The following is a 14,240-nucleotide window of genomic DNA, read 5'->3' on the forward strand; positions in this document are numbered from 1 at the left end:
GCATGTTTGCATAGGAAAAACAAACAAAACGAAAACCTTTGAGCAAGGCAGTGAACAGGAATGCCTGATTTCATCAGCAGGAAGGAAAAGTGCGGGACACGAGGCATTGAAATGCGCCCCCCCCAAGGCAGCGGGTACATTCTTCTGATGGGTTTCAGGCAAGCTTAGGCTGGGAGGCAGCGGGATGGACACGATGACCACCCATCAAAGCCTAAAGCTGCTTCTGCAAACCACAATGCCCCGACTGCCAGAAGGAGGGAGTTTCGTAGCTGTCCTGGAGCTGAGTTTGTCTGCGGGGTGACCCTCACTGAGGCACACAGCACCGCTGCCGGGGCACTGTGGCCTGAGGACTCAGAAACCTCAGCCTTGCAAAAGAGAGACACTCTTGAGTGAACCCAGCTGGGGACGAAGGAAGTATGAGTCAACTCTGAGAGGCTCTCAACAAAAGGCTGCATTAGGGCCCTGGCCCGGGGCTTGGTTGGTTGGAGCGTGGTCCTGTACACCAAAAAAGGGGCTGCAGGTCGGACCTCCCGGTCAGGGCGTGTGCGGGAGGCAACCGACGGGTGTTTCCCTCTCACAACCACGTTTCTCTCTCTCACTTCTCTCTCTAAAATCAATAAAATCATATCCTCGGGTGAGGATTTCAAAAAGGCTGCATTAGGGGGTGCCACAAGAGGCTGAGCTGGGAGACAGAGTTTGTATGAACTTGGGGCTGGGCTCTGGATGCCAACCCCCAGCTGTTCTTGTGCACCTGTGGGCAGAGGTTGGCTTAGAGGGGCTGAGCAGTGCTAGTGCTAGGTAGGGAGCTTGCAAGAGGGCTCTTATGCCCGGGCACAAGGCCAGGGGGATTGGGGAAAATGGAAAGAACCAGGCTCCAGGAGGGCGTGGCAGGGGGTGATGCCCTTGGGTAAGGGGAAGAGAACCCCAGCTGTGTGCAAATGTTGCCTCTGAACCATACCACCACCATACCAGCGAGGTTTGATGCGGACCCATTTTACAGAGAGAAAGGCTGAGTCTGATCTTTAATTCATTTCTTCATTCAACAAGTATTTTCCAAATGCCTGTTGTGCATTTGGGATGCAGTAGTGTAGAAAGCAGACAAGGATCCTGATTTTATAAAGTTTGTAGTTTGGAGAGGGGCAAGGAAAGCGACAGAGACTGTTTTGGGTGATGTGTATGCAGGTAAAAGAAATAAACCAGGACAGGTGGAGATTGGGTCTTTATCTGGAAAGACTGTCAGCTGGCAGTTTTTAGTCTGAGACCTGAATGAGGAGAAGGAGCCAGTGACCCAGGAAGGGCACCCCAGAGGGAACAGCAAATGCAAAGGCCTTGGGGTGGGACTGGCCCTGAGTGTTTGAAGAACAGAAAGCCTAGTGGGGGAGTGGGGGTGGGTGTAGTGAGTGACAGGGTAGTGAGAGGTTAAGGTCCAGAAGTTGGGGGGGGGGGTGATCATGCAAAGACTCAAGCTTTGTCCTAAATGCAACAGGCATTCTCCAGAGAGAGAGAGACAGACAGACAGACAGAGACAGAGACTCGGATTTTCATTTTGAGTAGATGCTGTGTAGAAAATGGACTGTGGGGGGCAAAGAAACAGAGAGACCCGCCCAGAGGCCTCTGCAGTAATTGGAGATGGCTGAGGCTTGGAACAGGGTGGTATTGGGCAGATGAAGACAAGTGGCTGGTTTCAGTCCCCACCCCACCCCCCGTGGTCTGAAAAGGGGTTACCAGGAGGAGTCAAGGATGGCGCCCCGGTTTGGGGTCTGAGCGACCGGGGATGCAGGTGCACCTCACTGAGACCAAGCTGATTTGAGCAAGCCACCCAGCCAGGAACGGACTCTCCTGCCTTCTGGAACTCTCCTCGCCCTGAAGGAAAGCCCAGGGCGCTCACGCCCCACTCCAGGACCTGCACTCCTACCTCCTCTTGCCTCACCTCCTGACCTCACGCTGCTCCCCAAGGCATGGAGCTCTTCCCATCCTCTCCCCTGACCTGTGCCGTGCTCCGGCCCACCTCCACACCTTTGCCCACCCGGTTCTCCCTGCCAGAGGTCCTCCCTCCTCCTGTGGGCTGAATGGAAGCCCACTCCGTCTAAAGGCACCTCCGAGGGGCTGTGTAGCGTAGAGGCCTTAAAGCCAGTTCCTACTTGATTTGAATTCCAACTTGACCACCCTAGCACGTGATACTGAGCAAGTTCCTTAACAGGACTCAATCTCATCTGCAAAATGAGATTGAAAATATAAGTACCGACCACATGAGGGTGGCGGCAGGGTTAAAGAAGGAGCTCTTACTCATTTAGCTCCTGGGACAAAGGAAACTTCGACAACCGTTAGGCAGTGTCCTTTCCAAGTGGAACAGAAACAGGTGGGGAAGCAACTGCTCTCTGATACTTCTGGGTGCTGAGGGAAACACACGGGGTGTACGAAAGGGCTGGGCCCACCATAGGACTGTCCCATTCCTGGTCCAGTCTCCCAGGTCGCACCCGACGGGCCCATGAAAAACTGCCTGGTGCAGCTCATCCCTGCTTCCTGCATGGAGGGCTTCCCACCCCGGTTTTATAGGAGGGGAAGCAGCTGGATATGCTGTGGGTAGACTCCTTCACGAGTCCTTCTCTCTGGCCAGTTGGCCCCTGGTGACCCGAGACAGGACCCCAGGACGCACCCGCATTTCCTGAGGCAGCTCCGCCCTCGCCAGCCTCAGTAGTGCATGACTTTCCTCAGGCTCCTGCGGTTGGCTTCAGGCCACAGATGCCACAGCCCCTGCAGCTGGCAGCAGAGCCAGGAGCCAGATGTCCTGCCTTCATTTACATCCCCTCAGCCCCCCACAGCCAGAGGAGCAGAGGAGCGAGAAGGGGAAGCCACAGGCAGACCAGACGTGGGTCACAGTGCCCACCACTGCTGTGCAGTGTCTGCTGGAAACTAGACCATAAGGTTTACAGGAATCAAGCCTCCTGAGCAGCACCGAATGTGAAAGCAAAACTCACACGCACACACAAGTACACAGAGTACACAACTGAATACACGTGTGTGCGCACACACATAAAGGCACATATGCAGATGCCCACAGGCACATACATACACACACAAGGCACACAAGGCACACATGCTCCTCTCCCTGCAATCCCCCCTTCCCGAATAGCCAACTCTCACAACCCCACCCACCAGCAAGCAACCCCCCAGCAATCACACATGATCAGAAGTGAGGGAGACCTGTCCTGGGGTTCTGGCTCTGTCTTTGCTGGTTTGGAGACCTCTTTAAAGGATTTAACTTCTCTGAACCTTGGTCTCCCTTGCTACTAAAGCAGAGATAATTAAAACCATAATACTAACAACCCGCTTCCCTGAGAGGGGTAGCATGGCCAGCCAAGCACAAAGTAAGTGTTCAGTAAAAGCTCATTAAAGGAATGAAGTGAATTCATGACAGACTGAGGGCCTGCCATGTTTACAGGCAGGGCCCCAGGAATGCTCATAGCAGCCCTAGGAGGCAAGAGGGCTCTCATCTTACAGAAGAGAAAACTGAGGCCCTGACATCTTATCTGAGTCACTAGGGTCTGCAGCAGAGTCCAACATCTCCTGACCCCAGCCCAGCCAGTGTATCTGCATGGGGAGGCAGGTCCAGGCATGAACCCACTGGGGCCTGCCCAGTGCTGTCCCAGGGGAGGCTCCCCAGCCAACGATGCTCCCACAAGTCCTGGAAAGGACCATGGCCAGCTCTTGTTAGGGGCCAGTGAGCAGGAAACCCAGGGGCTGAATGGTGGGGGCTGAGGTAAGGACACAGAAGCCCAGAGAGGGGAGGAGACTTGCCCAGGATCACCCAGCATATCAGTTTCCTAGGACTGCTGTAACAGATTACCACACGCTGGGTGGCTTAAAACAATAGAAATTGCTTCTCTCGCAGTTCTGGAGGCCAGAAGTTTGAAATCAAGGTGTCAGCAGGACTACACTCCCTCTGGAGGGTCTAGGGGGAGAGTCCTTCCTGGACTCTCCAGTTTCTGGTGGCTCCAGGCATTCTGCGGCTTGGAGCTGCATGATTCCAGTCTCTGCCTCCATCTTCTCATGGCCTCCACCCCCATGTCTGTGTTTCTAAAATCTCCTTCTGTCTTTCTGTTAGAAGGACATCTGTCACTGGGTTTAGGCCTCACCTTAAATCCAGATGCTCTCATCTAGAGATCCTTAATTACATCTGCAAAAACCTGATTTTCCAATTATGGTCACATTCACAGCTTCAGGGGGTTAGAATGCAGACCTATTGTTTGGAGGGGGGGGGCACTATTTAACCCATTGTACCGGTAAGCCACGGGGGGTACCAGGCAGAGCCCTTCCCACACCCCAGCCCTGCTCTGGAATATCACTAGCAAGACCACAGTTGGGATAAGGGACAGACTGTGGAGCTTCCAGTCTGGCTTGGTATCTTGATCTTGTTATTTGCTGTGAAACCTCAGGCAAGTAACTCACCCTCTCTCACCTGTAAAATGAGGATAAGACAGTTCTTACCTCATAAAGGAAATTAAATGAGTTGATAGATGTAAAGCCTCAGAACAGTGCTAGCCTGAAACCTAGAAAGCTCTCAATAAATACTTGATAAATAAATACATAAAATGGTGTCTGGCACACTGTGAATGCTCAGTACTACTGTCTGAGGGCACCTGGTGAAAAGGACTGCTCACCAGTGACAACCTGGGTTCTCCTCCTCGCCCCTGTGCCCCCTACAGAAAGGCAGAGGTCACGAATGTCTCACTTGTCAGGTAGGAACACTGAGACCCGTAGGGGGAGGGGGGCAGTCCCAAACTTGGTGTCCTGGCCCTGGCTGAGGGTCCCATGTGCTGGCTTTCAGGCTAGGTCCGACCCCTAACCATATCTTCCAAGCAAAGAGAGGAAAGCAGGACAAGTCAGTAGATGCTCCATTAGCTAAACGGAAAGTGAGTCCTGGGGACAGCCTGACAGAGCCGTGGCTCCCAGAGGGTGGTCCCTAGACCAGTAGCACCAGTGTCTCCTGTGGACTTGTTAGGAATGCACGTTCTCAGGCTGCCCGGAGTTACGGGAGCTCTGGCATCTTTCTGGGGAGCTCTCTGGGTGTCACTGATGCATGCTGAAGTTTGAGGACCACTGGCCTAGGGAGCCATGCTCCCCTTCCAGGGGTAGAATCCTGGATTTGCCACCCAACAGCTGTGTGGCCTTGGGCAATCACTTCATGTCCCTAGGAATCCAGTTCCCAGCTGGAAATAGAGGTACCGCTCATGAGGCTGCACCAAGGCCTTACTGAGCTCACACCTGGCACTGCCAAGTGCTGACACTGAAATCATCCCATTTGAGGGACCACTTTCATCCAACGGTGTGAACGTCTGTGTGCGCACCCACATGCACACAGGTACGCACACGTGCACACTAAATATCCTTCTTTTAAGGAAGGGATGAAAATGTGGATATTAGTTGATTTCTTCAAAACTCCATGCTTAAAAAAAATTTTAAAGTTGGTAGTTAACTCCACCAATCAAGTCTGTTGATCTTTGAAATCAGGTAACCAGTGCTTTCAGGCTGGGGGTCACTGAAGCTCTTTCACAAGTGGGTAATCTGAGGCTCCCGACCATTTCCTGGAAACTGATGAGGCATCAGGAGCTAGTTCTGGGTCCTGCGGGGAGTGCTAACCCCACAGGAAGTAAAGCTGGCTTCCATGGAAATTTCACTGAGCTGGCCCTGTCCAAGAAACAGGAATAGGCCCTCCCCAGGCTCCTGCGGGTCCTCCCAACCTCACATGGGCAGAGGGTGCCCACAGGGAGCCAGGACACCGCTGGTCTTGGGTCTGGGAAGGCACTGCAGGGATAATGACAATGACAGTTGCAAACATACCGGGTGCCACTCACGGTGGCCTGCTCTGCAGAGGGGGAACACTCCCATCTTACAGCGGAGGAAAATAAGGCCTGAGGTCACAAAGCTGCTACATGGTAAAGCAAGTATTCAAACCCAGAGGTGTCAAACCTGAAAGCCCAGGATATTTCCAGGTTTGGGGGCCTCCGGGAACTCCAGGCTGCCACTCTCATCGCCCCCAGCCTGTCCTGACCAGGGCTGAGGAGGGAGTAGGTTATGGCTCCTGACACCCGCCCTCCATCCCTCTCCACCTGCCAAGGTTTTGCAGCTGGCAGAGGAAGCAGAACAGAGGGCAGAGCACAGCAGACTCGTCACCGCCAGTCATAGGGGATTATGGGGCCCCTCCACCCCACTTGATTCCTAGGAAGTCCACCCTGAGCAGCTGCACGATTACTCAGCACTTACTACTCTAGAATTCTAAGGACTTCGCTTGTATTTGCATGCTTCATCTGCACAAACAACCCCATGAAGTTACTTTTCACAGGCAAGGAAACCAAGGCACAGAGAAGTTAAGTAACTGCCACAGACGCACAGCAAGTCAGTGTGGAGCCGATTCTGACCTCACACCCTGGTTCTAGAGCCAGAGCCCATGCTCTGCACCACACAGCCCCTCAGCCCTGGGGCACCAGAACTCAGCGAGGAAATAAAGGAATAGAGTGAGGCAGGGGGGGCCCAAGAGGGAAGGAGCCAGGGAAGGACGCGGCCGGGGCAGCCAGAGAGGGGGGCAGGTGGGGTGGTCAGAGCGCAGAGGCCACTCACGGAAGGGCCTGGGAGTCACCAACAGCCAAGGAGGGAGGGACAGCGGGAGGGTGGGCCCTGCTGCAGACTCCAGCAAAGCAGGGAGTGTCGAGCCCTTCCGGAAAGCAGCGCCGCAGTTATCAGCCCTAAAACTGTGCACTCCCTTTAAAGCTGTAATCCCACTTCTTGGAACCTCTCCTAAGGATTTTCCCCCCTCCCCTTCCTGGGGGCCAGGCAACAAAGCGGGTGGCTTTGTCTCCAGGCCCAGGGACCACACGCAATTCCTGAGACAGGCGAGGCTGGCTGGGGCGTGCTGCCCTCCCATCCCCCCCAGCACCTGGTAGGAAGGGTGGCTGAGGGTGGGGGGAGGACAGAGAGGGGAGGGTGGGGAGAGAAAGGCTGAGGGGCGCTGTGTGTGGCCAGGCCCAGGCCATGACGGTTCATTAACCATTCTGAGTTCCTCTTGAGACAATTATGGATTTCTTTCTCAATGTTATTTCATGTTTAATTCCCTGTCCACATAGCACCCAAAATCATCTGTGTGTGTGAGTGTCTGATCTTTTTCATTAAGGTGTAACCCGCATGCAGTAAAGTGCACTCATCTGAAATGTACAGCTCCATGAATTTTTACACATGTGCGCATGTATGCAAGCCGCAGCTCTCGCCAAGGCCCTGGTAACTCAAAGTGTGGTCCTCAGGCCAGAAGCACCCACCCATCTCTCCAGGGAACTTGTTGGACACCCAGAACTGCAGGCCCTGATAGCAGTGGGTTGAACAGACCCGAGGATTTGTGTGCTGAGGCCTGGAAGCAGGCCCTGTCACCCCGACCAGGTGCTTGGGGGCCCAGCATTTCCAATTCAGGAGAGGGGAAGGGAGTCATATCACAGGTGACCAGATGGCCCAGCCAGGCTCTTGCCCTGGACTTTGCTACTTTGTGCCTCAATTTACCTATCAACAAATAGGCTTAAAGATCTCTGCCTGTCTCCCACAGCAGTGGGAACCTTTGTATACTGGGGGTTTGTCACGCGCCTGGCACTTTCTCAATCATGTCTGTGCACTGCCTCATTTAAGCCACACAACAAGCTTTTAAGGCAGGAACTATTATTATATTAATATCAATATTAATTAATATCAAGACCATATCAATATGAATATGAGTATCAGTAACATGCCATTTTACAGGAGAGAAAATCATGGCTCAGAGAAGTTGGGCAACTTGCCTGAGATAGCTATAAAGTGAGACAGCCCGGATTTGAACCCAGACTGAGTCCAAAGTCCTAACTGATTTTAATCTGAATCTCTCAGAAAGTAAACAACATAGGCTGTCCCTCCAGCAAGCTAGTTTAGGAAAGAAAGCTTCTTTCTTTTCTTTCTTCCTTAAAACACACACTAAAAAACCCACATGCACATGATTTAAACAAAAATTCAAAGCATCCAAAGGCTTTGCAGAAAAAAACGTCAGCTTCCCTCCCACCCCATCCATCACCAGCCTCCGTTGTCTTCCCTGGAGGCAACTGCTGTGATCAATTTCTTGTGGGCCTTTTCAAAAAGATGCTCTCAATGTACCAGCACATGGAAACCATACCAATTTTTCTCACTTATACAAATGGTCTACACCCAGACCTGCCCTGGTTTTTATCACCCTGTACTTTGTCTCCCTATCAGCACATGAAAGCTGGGTTATGGTGTGGATATACCAGAATTTGCCCTTCACTTTCAGAATGCTGGGCACACAGGTTAGTGCCAATCTTTTATAATCACAGCATTGCTGTGCCAAGTCACCTTGCACTCGGGTTCTTTTGCACTACTGCAAGCATTTCTGCTAAAAGCCTCCCGAAGTGGAACGGCCCAGCCCTGATGTGTGTGATTTTGACCTTGGCAGATACAAAGGGCATTTCTTATCTGCCAGTCTTGGATGGGACTCAATATTCCTGGCGCCTCTTGTGCCCAGATCTTAGGTGGGGGCTGAGAGGAGGGGCCCAGAGTAAGGAAGGTTGGGCTTTCCAAGAACCTGAAAGTAGAAGCAGAGAAAGGTGTTAGCAGGACTATAGGTGCCGTAAGAGTGAGGGGCCTGGCTGTGCACCTGCTTTTCCAGAAAAAAATGCTGGGAATCTGTTTCCCTGAACATCCTGGGGTGACAGCCCTGCCCCATCCCCACCCTACTCACATACCTCTGACCTCTCAGACTTGAGCTTTGCTTAGACTAGGGCCTGGAAGGCAGCGGAAGCCCTTCTGTGTATTCACTTAACCAACAGTTACATGGCACCAGTGCATCCAGCCATGTTGGTGCCAACCTCCCTTAGGCCTGTTAATTTTACAACCACTCAGTGAGTGCTAGCTGGGTGTCAAGGACTGTTTCAAGCACAGTACGGACATTAGTTCACTTATTCCCTGAAAACATACTATGAGGGGGTGTGGTTATTTTGCCCATATTGCAGACGAGGACCTGAAGCCAGGCAGATTAAGAACCATGTCCAGGAGACACAGCTAGTGAGGGGAAAGCCATGTAAATATTAAGCTATGGGCAGTGGCTCCAGCATCCCCTCAGGGACTTGTTGGAACAGGCTCTTCTGCCCCCCCCCCCCCGAGTTCCTGACGCTGTAGGTGTGAGATGGGACCCCAGATGCTGCATTTCTAACAAGGTCCAGGTGTTGCTATGCTTTGGGTCAGGGACCACACTTTAAGAACCACTGCTATAAGCCACCTAGAACATTCTCAAAACAGGTCAATTAGTGGTGGCTCTCTACAAGCCATAGGATCCTTTACTGGATAAGAGCTGGTCATCAAGGTTTCAGGCCATGATTCTTCCCGAGAGGTCTCACGCAGCACCCCCACCAGAGGCGCATAATGAAAAAGACAAGAGCTGGTGTCTCCTGTGAGCAGCTGCTGGGAGTGTGAGTCGGTACAGAGCAGAATCTGTTTGGCAGCGTTTACTGAGGCTGGACATGCACACGGCCTGTGATCCCACAATCCCCCTTCCGAGTATGCCCAAGAGAAATTTTGTTGCATGGTCACCAAAAGACAGGTACGAGAATGCTTAGGTAGCCCTGTTTGGCTCAGTGGGTTGAACACTGTCCCACGGACCAAGAGGTCACCAGTTCGATCCCTGGTCATGGCACATATGCAGGTGCGGGTTTGATTGCAGATCGGGCGCCTGTGGGAGGCAATTGATTGATGTTTCACTCTCACACTGATGTTTCTCTATCTCCCCCTGCCTTTCCAATCTCTCTTAAAAAAAAAAAAAATTCAATGAAGCCCTGGCCGGTGTGGCTCAGTTGGTTGAGTGTTGGCCCATGCACCGAAAGGTTGCCAGTTTGATTCCCGGTGAGGGCACACGCCAAGGTGCAGGCTTGATCCCTGGTGGGGGGGCATGCAGGAGGCAGCTGATCGATGCCTCTCTTTCACATCGATGTTTCTCTCTTTCTCCCTTCCTCTCTCTATAAAATCAATAAAAACATTTATTTTTTTAAAATCAATGAAAACATGTTCTTGGGTGAGGATTTAAAAAAGTTTAATTTATAAATTAGGCACACTAAGAGATTAACAATAACTAATAATAAATAAACAATTATAACAATACACTGTAATAAAGTTACGTGTCTATGGTATCTCTCACAATATCTTATTGTACGGTACTCACCCTTCTTGTGATGATGTGTTAACCGCAGGTAACTGAAGCCACAGAAAGTGCAACCTCGGGGAAGCGGGACTACTGCACTACCTTTTGTTACCCATTCATTGTTGATGGACACTGGGCTGCTTCCACCTTTTGGATATTATGAAGTGTTGCTATGAATATGAGCCTGTAAGCGCACAATTTTGTGTTGCTGTTTCATGCACACACACAAAGGAGGAGGGGGGCAGGACAGGGGTTCCGAAGCCTAGTTCTGGAATCAGACTGGGCTGGAGACACAGCTAGGCATTAGCTGTGTGACCCTGGACCAGGCACTTTCCCTCTCTGAGCCTCATGTCCTTGTCTGTATGGTATGAATAAGGAGAGCACTTAGCCTGCACCTGGCACAGAGGAGGCATTCGATCAATATTAGCTGTTAATATTCTCATCACCATCACTCCCCCACACAGCCTCTGCACACAGTTCCCTGGGCCCCAGGGAGGATTCGACCTCCTGAGTGCAGTCATTCCACAGAGTAGGGCAGAAGCCAGGAGGATCCCAATGAATCCCAGAACGATCCACAATGCAAAGGCTGTCTGCTTTCCCCAAAGGCGAGCGGCTTTTGATTCTAAGATCAGCAGGGTGAAGGGCCCCTGACAAGGAACTGACTTAATGAGGGTCCTTTACAGTTTTGTTTGTTTAATCCTTACCGGGGGAGAGAGTGAGCACTTTTACAAAATACAACTCACCAGCCCAGAGGTGGAGGCATCCAGCCAAAACAGGCAGGAGTAAAGACCTGAGGATGGAAAAACAAAGGGCTCTATTTGCAGGTAAAGTGTCCTACGTGGGGCTTGCACCAACCTGAAGCAGCCACAGGAACAGTAGTTGTTTGTCAAACAGAAAAATGAGACTAAAGGTGTCTTCAATAAAATCCCCAGAGAAGGGGCCCCAGTTGTAGCCAAACCTGCTATCCTATGCTAAAATGTCTAAACCAGGCAAAACTGGAGCATCTGAACATTTTCTCTGACTGAATATTTTATCTAGGCAAATATATGTATATACATTTTTGAGTACCCACTATATGCCTGGTGCTGGGCCATATGCTAAGATAGTACTATTATTTATATCCCTCTTGTGATTTTTCAGACAGCTTCCTCTGATTCCTTCCAGCATTTATCTGTATCTCGTGTGTAGTGGTTGAACAGGGCTCCTAAGAAGATACATCCATGTCTTAACCCCTGAAACCTGTGAAGGCGACCTTATTTGGAAATAGGATCTTGGTAGATGTAATTAAGGATGTAATTATCTCAGGGTGAGATAATTTTGTACTGTCTAGGTGGGCCCTAACTCCAATAACAAGTGTCTTTATAGGAGAAGGCCATGTGAAGATGGATGCAGAGACTGGAATGAGGTGTCTACGACCCAAGGAACACCACGACTGCAGGCAGCCCCCAGAAGCTGGGAGAGGGCAGAGAATGGACCCTCCCCTGGAGCCTCCAGGAGGAACCAGCCTTGTTCACACTGTTGTTTCAGACTTCTGGCCTCCAGGACTGTGAGAGAATAAACTATTATTTTAAGCCACCCAGTTTGCTACAGCAGCCCTAGGAAATGAACACGACACATATAATTTATTAACAAGGTTGTTCTTGCTGATACTTTATATTGATATGGTGAAGGAGATGAAAAACTTTTGGGGACCCCTCACTTAACCTGCCTCGTTTTGAATCTACAACTCACTGTGTAATGTTGGACAAGTTCTGTGGTTTCCCTGGCTTCAGTTTCCTCATCTGTCCGAGACGACCAATGGATTAAATGAAATACTGAATGCAGCCACACAGTAGGCCTCCATCGGAGCCAGCCTCCAGGATTTCTACTGTTGTGACTACAGTCTTAGAGTCTTGTGGTTTCAGCAAGGCCTGTGGGGCCCTCAATTCCCCTCCCCACAGGAGAGGGACGGAAGCTGAGGAACGAGAAGGCTTGGTCAGCCCGAGCAAGGAGTTTCAAAATCCAGACCAGTGAGGTTGCAGAGGCCCAGTTTGGAAAGCAGTGCCGGCCAAGCCCAAGCTTCCTGACCTACTGGTCATGCGGCCAGCATTCTGGGAGGGCCACTGCTCCTGGAACAGCAAACCAAGCGCTCCCTCCCTGTCCAGGCGCTGCATGCAGGCTTCACAGGTAAAATGCTATTTAATCCTCCCAGCAACCCTATGAGGACCATTATTTCCATCTGGCAGACAGAGAAACTGATAAACAGAGAGACTTCAGCACAGCTGCCTCAGCAGGAGTTGGGTTTGGCATTTCCTAGACATGTAGACTCCTGCGTTATAACAGATGTCCCAGAGGTTCTCACCACAGGATCTGGGGACTATAAATAGTTCTCAAAGCACTTTTTTCTCTCATTTTATTAACTTTTTTTTTAAAACCACAAAGCTACTACCCCTGCATGCCGAAACACGTCACCCAGGACAAAGGTAGGTGTGCTCAAGTGCTAATTTTCTCCTTTCTTTAATCCCACCTTTGGAAAAAGCCACATTAACAATTTGGTATAATACACATTTCACCCTTTTCTCAGATGAACAGATTTGGACATAGTTTGAATTTCCTTCTGTTAGTTTTATTTTTTTATTTTAATTTAAAAAATAGGGGCTCATAACCATTCGTGTTTCCTGCATTCTTCTTTTTGACAGCCCCCAACATAAAAACACAGAGCACAAACACATGCTGTAAACGCCTCTATCACTAAGCTGGGAGACGGGGCTTGGATTCCTTTTGGCAGACGGGGAAACTGAGGCCCCAGTCTGGAGTGAGCTCAAGCACTGGCACTGCAGCTGAGGAGATCTCAGGGACTGGACCCACCGAGTGGCACCTGGCTCTCTGCACGCAGCCCTCCCGGGGAGGGCACAAGCAAGGAGCTGGCTGCGTGGCTGCCCGTAGCCTGCAGCCTCACGGGCAGCCGCCTCGCAAGGTGGGCGGTCACTGCACAGCCCAACCGCAGACCGGGCAGGAAAGTGAAAACAAACCCTGGCTGGCTGCTGAGTTTCTCTTTCCTAGCAAACAAGCGCCTTATTGCACCCGGGCAGATTGTGTACGCTATCGGGTTGGCCGTATGTGTTATCGGGGACCTCAGGGCTGCTTTTTATTTTCAAGAGGAATAACATTTACATAGTAAAGTGTATGAACTGGACCTGTATCAACCTTATAGGTCCAGCTTGATGCTTTTTTTCTATACTTATGTATCCACCACTTGAATACAGATCAAGGGCATTCCCAGCCTCCCAGCCTTCCTTTGCACCCCTTCCCACACTCCCAACAGAGGCAACCTTCTGTAAATGTCATAGATTTGCCTGCTCTTAAACTGCATGCAGAGCAACAGCCACCCCGTGTGACCCTTTCCTGTCTAGTTCCTTTCACATAACATGACGTGTGCGAGGGTCTGTTTTATTGCTGAGCAGAGCTCTATCGTGAGGATGTGCCTCAGTCTGTTTATCCAATCTCCTGCGGATGTTCCAGCTACGGGCTATTAGGGACAAAGTTGCTGTGAACATTCATGTACAAGTCTGTGTGTGGAAATACGTTTTCTTTTCTCTTGGGTAAATACCCAGAAGCGGGACTGCTGGGTCACAGGGTAGGTGTACGTTTATAAGAAACTGCCAAATAGTTTTCCTCCCTGGCTGTACAGAGCTGTTTTAAGACCTCAGAGGCCCCATTCCACATCACAGCAAACCTACAAAATGACCTGTGAGCCACATGAAACATCTTTTTTTAGCGTAAAAATACTTTTTTCAGAGGCTTTTCTAATTTTGCTTTTTGAAGTTATTTGGCCCCAGAGCATTTTCTCTGTGGGTCTGCTGGAGTTTCTCAGCAATCAGATTTGGGCAGTCCAACAGAGGAGAAACAGAACCCCTAACTGTCACTTGGAGTGATTTTTTAAAAACTTTTTATTTATTGACTTTTAGAGAGAGAGAGGAAGGGACAGAGAGAGAAAGAAACTTCGACCCGCTGCTCCACCCATTCATGCATTCATTGGTTGATC

Source organism: Miniopterus natalensis, chromosome 3 (genome assembly GCF_054644295.1).
Source record: "Miniopterus natalensis isolate mMinNat1 chromosome 3, mMinNat1.hap1, whole genome shotgun sequence".
In the NCBI taxonomy this organism is placed as follows: Eukaryota; Metazoa; Chordata; class Mammalia; order Chiroptera; family Miniopteridae; genus Miniopterus; species Miniopterus natalensis.